This window comes from Gymnoscopelus braueri, assembly GCF_963280865.1.
Source record: "Gymnoscopelus braueri genome assembly, chromosome: 2".
Lineage (NCBI taxonomy): Eukaryota > Metazoa > Chordata > Actinopteri > Myctophiformes > Myctophidae > Gymnoscopelus > Gymnoscopelus braueri.
In genome coordinates, this window is record NC_137604.1 from 2,392,419 (window position 1) to 2,397,418 (window position 5,000).

General features: G+C 40.1%; 2 protein-coding genes across 2 annotated transcripts in view; one reads left to right on the forward strand and one right to left on the reverse strand.

The window, feature by feature from the left end:
* Window positions 1-5,000, forward strand: part of LOC308076077 (uncharacterized protein) — a 382,945-nt gene that overhangs the window by 181,634 nt on the left and 196,311 nt on the right. The gene's annotated exons all lie outside the window — the stretch shown is intronic.
* The window catches only part of LOC308075118 (voltage-dependent T-type calcium channel subunit alpha-1H-like), a gene marked incomplete at its 3' end in the record, with an annotated part of 187,170 nt that overhangs the window by 24,392 nt on the left and 157,778 nt on the right, over window positions 1-5,000 (reverse strand).

Consider the following 5,000-nt stretch of genomic DNA (forward strand, 5'->3'; position numbering starts at 1 on the left):
AGTAGAACTGAAAGACAAGTCATTTTATGTTTGGTTTGTGCTCGGGTGTTTCGCTCTGAAAATAGCAGATCTACAAGCTCACGACGCGTCGCAGCGTAAAATCAAACTTTCAAACCCAAACTTTTTTTCCCCGGTCAATGTAATGTTTCTATTGATAGGATCTGTAGAGGCCGCAGCGGAGTAACTAAAAAATGTTTTCTTTCCGGTGAAATATTTAACATTTTGGCCAAAAAGTGTATTTTAGACGTGAGGTGAGTGGCTCAGAGTGTTCTCACTTAGTAGAGCTTTCCACTCCATAAAACAGTCTTTGTTATGGTGTGAGTAGCGAAAGTGTGTTATTTCTTTTTACTGCAGACGAGAGGCTGCGCAGCCTGGGGTGTGTGCGCAAAGGCTCGAGAGTCCCATAGCCTTAAGGAGAACTCCTTCTAAGGCTATGGACCAGAGCTATTATTTCCCCATCTCTTTTGTACATATAGTGTTTGTATTTGTTGATGAAATGTACAGTACTAGCGCCCTCTATTGGCGGCGGCCCGCACCACCTCTCCTAAAGATCTTCCTTGAATAAATATTCCTCTGAAATATATTCTATACCTCTGTGATGTTTACATGTCTGACTACAGTATTCAATCAATCAATCAATCAAAAGATAAAACCTTTGACATCTGTGATCAATCATCAATCCAGAGGGATCATGTGTCACTCACTCATTATGGAGGTAAAAGCACAGCAGTGACGTTTCCCACAAAGACTGTTGCCAAACAACATCAATACAATATTAATACACAAGATGAGAGAGATGATACTGGATCCTAATGAAACACAAAGAACTATAGATGACATATAGATCTACAAGCTCATAAGAACTTGTAGATCTGCTATTTTCAGCCAAGAAGTTTGGGGTAGGGGGGGAAAAAAGAGCATACCAAGTACATGTTTTCTAAGTATTCAGGGTTTAAGTGGTTAACTGTGTGAAAATACACGTCTATGAAACTATCTATGAAAATGTTTGATATGCAAAACATGTGATTTTATACAACATGTAGTTGGGGGTCCCTGCTTCATCTCTCTCTCAGCTAGGGGGTCCCTGCTTCATCTCTCTCTCAGCTAGGGGGTCCTTGGCCTGAAAACGTTGAAGACCCCTGGTGTGGAGAATGACTGCTGGTATTATTATTATTATTATTATTATTATTATTATTATTATTATTATTATTATTATTATTATTATTATTATTATTATTGGATTCTCTGTAAAAGCATTTAGAGGCACAGAGGGCTTTATGCCAAATGTTATTTATTGATTTCTCATCTGCATTCCTGCCCACAAAGAGGATAATCTGTCATTCTAAACTGTCATCCTAACCTGATTGAATAGATAATGGAATGTTTAACCACAATGAACCCTATAACGCGGTGCTTCTCAAAACGTTTTCATATTTTACGTTTTCAAATGCAGTTCGCTGGGCTCATTCAAAACAGCCCTAAAAACTCATCTTTCTGGAGGCCGTCTTTCTGGAGGCCATTACAAGTTTTCTGAAATTGTATATTTAAATATGCAAATTGGGCATTAGGAAAATATGCCCACATTTGCATAACTTTCCAGAATCAACATTGGAACATTGGACAAAGCCAGAGTCAACATACTTATTTCATTTTGTTAAGATGTTGGAGTCAAAGGTTTTTAACGAGGGAATATTCAATATCTGGCTCAATTTTGGGGCTCTGGCTCATGGACTAAATGCCTAATTTGCATATTTAAATATACAATTTCAGAAAACTTGTAATACGATAAATCATTGTCTTCATGTAAGTAATCAACTCAGGAAGTTTCATTATGATAACTCTTTTTTAAATGTTGTAATTTTTTCACCTGTCATGTACGTATGGGGAAAATAACAAAATGTGTGATAACCATGAAAAGGCTGCTCCTGTGGAGAGGTTATCATATATTTATTTACTCGTATTGACCCTATGAACAATTTAATATAGGTATGGTTTTTGCCCACTCTTTCGATAATGAAATCTTGTCTGGCTCATGGACTACTACGTTAGACCGGCATGGTCAGGAATAAGGTGAATAAGAGCTGTCTAAGATGACACCCCAGGGAGCCTCTGCCCAGGAGGACTGGCTGGCTCTGAGGCCGTCACGACCAGGATCTTCAATACAACTCTTCAATCCTTCATCATTGTGGAAACATTCATTATTTTTCCCATTATAGGGGGGGGGGGGGTCCTGCCAAGCTTTGGGACATTTATAAAACAGGCAGGTCTACAGCTACATCTAAAGCTATATGTCTCTGCCAGGACCATCCTCTCCCCAGACAGTTTGAGCCGTCCTCCACTCAGACCATCATTTCAGGACGATGCTTTGGACGACCAGAAGACTCTGATGTGTCCTCTTATCCCCACTGTCTATTTATATCGTTGCTGTCGGTGTGGAAACCTTGTATGATGTGAAAAACTGTAACTTTTTTTAATAATATAATAAATAAACTAGAAAACTCCGCCAGCAGACCCGTGCTATTTTCCATTGATCTATGTCAGTTTTCTCTAGTGCTACATAATGTATTTGATCAAGGTGGCCAATTGTTACAGTATTAAGACTTCGGCCTTGTTGTGGGATCAATTCAACTCTATAGTCCTCTTCTGTGTTACTGTTGTAGATTATGAGTATGCTTTCTTAGCTTTGGCCTTCTGCGCCTTTGCTTGACCAATGTTAGGTGTTCTCAAGACTGATTGTAAACGGCTTTTTGAAGTGACACACCTATTTATAGGATTGTATTTCGTCATGCGTCCCTCTAGCCAATCAAAGGCATTGGTGTCAACATATTGACACGTGTCACGTGGAGCTTGACCAATGTTAGCTTGGCTAGGGGCCATGCTCACACACGGCGGGACGAAGCGAAAACATACTCTCCACCTACGGCGGAGACAATAAAATTGTGAAAATAGCCGATCTACAAGCTCACAACGCCTCCCAACGCCAGTGTGACCATGTCGTATGATGAAGTAGGCCCGCAGGGGTCTTCAACGTTTTCAGGCCAAGGACCCCCTAGCTGAGCGAGAGATGAAGCAGGGACCCCCTACTACTGTACATGTTGTATAATAAAATCACATGTTTTGCATATCAAACATTTTCATAGATAGTTTCATAGACGTGTACAGTATGTGTATTTTCAGACAGTTAACCACTTAAACCCTCAATACTTAGAAAACTTGTACTTGGTCTGCTCTTTTTTCCCCCTACCCCAAACTTCTTGGCTGAAAATAGCAGATCTACAAGCTCAGAGCGCGAGGCGTTGTGAGCTTGTAGATCTGCTATTTTCGGCTAATGTTCCCCTCAGAATAAAGTGGTTAGTGTAAAAAAAAAGAGTTCCTATCACATAAAGATTTGCCGGCCCCCCTGTAGTAACTCTGAGGACCCCCCTAGGGGTCCCGGACCCCCTGTTGAAGACCCCTGAAGAAGGGCATTGATATATAGAAAGATAGAAACGAGTTGATGGAGTATACTAGGTTTCTGCCTGACAGCGATGGTATCAGGCTTAATGACAGACAGCACTTTGCTTGCCTTCCTTCCTTGGACATTTTGCACGTGTGTGCATTTGTAAAAAATGTGAATTTCCATATCTCTGTGCTATTATAATATCTCTGTGATTTATTGTGTGGATGTTGACATTATGTTGTCCTTTAGTGTTCAGTTATTTTTTTTTACATAAACCCTGGCTGCTGGACAACTCTCAGTAAAGATAACCTTGGACTTTTAATGTGAAACACGCCTCAAAATCACACAAAGTTTTGTTTACTTAAACCAATGCAAAACAGAGTGAATTCTGCCCAATACATACAACTGGTCATTTTTAGTCCCACCTAATGGTGGGGCTCTAAGGATGGCAATATGCTTTTGGTTTACCCCCATGTCCTTACCACTAGCACCACTAGGCCGTGTAGCTAAATGGGCAACAGAAGGTACCAGGTTCGATTCCCGGTCTTGTCTAGTCTAGTTTTTATTTGTTGACGAAATTGTCAATATATTTAGTCGTAGTTTCAGTAACCATAGCCTAGTTTTTATTTCGTTTTCAATTGGTTTTTGTTAGTGGCAGCTGACGAATATTTTTGGTCTTGTTTTAGTGGACAACATTAACACTGGTAGATAGTTACCTGTGGTTGGTTGTAGTGTTCCAGTATGATAGATAGTTAGTTACCTGTGGTTGGTTGTAGTGTTCCAGTACGATAGAAAGTTACCTGTGGTTGGTTGCAGTGTTCCAGTACGAGATAGTTAGTTACCTGTGGTTGGTTGTAGTGCTCCAGGCTCATGGTATTTGTCAGTAGGTTAGATGATGATAATAATAATAATAATAATAATAATAATAATAATAATAATAATAATAATAATAAACTTGATTTGTATAGCATCTTTCATGACATGAAATGCAGCTCAAAGTGCTTTACAGAGCAAGAATACAATTACAGTTACAACCAATTTAACAACTAGAAAAAGTGCTCCTCGGAGCACAGGTCTCCGCCAGGTCAGGTACGTTATTGTGGCCTCCTGGTGGCGCTATAATAGGCCAATGTGAAAAGGGTGCCATTTATTCTTAGGTCTTACACGGCAATCAGACACTGCATTCATGATTTGAGGCATTTTGTTCCAAAAATGTGTTTTGCTAAATTAGACCTGCTGGTGGCGCTATAACAGGCCATTGTGAACAGGGTGGCATTTCTTCCTCGGCCTAGTGGGAATGTGCGTGTGAAAATTCACGGAAATCGCAAGCATAGTTTGAGGCTTTTTGTTCAAAACGGACCAATCCTGCAAACTTTGGAAGCGAACCATAGGCAATGAGGATGGAATATGGGAAATCGGACAAATTTGTGTTGATCACATGACCATAGAGATACTGTGTACCGATTTGCATGACGTTTGGATAAAATCTGTAGGAGTAATGTAAAAAAAAAGGGTTTTGCACAAATCGGCCTCCTGGTGGCACTATAACAGGCCCATGTGG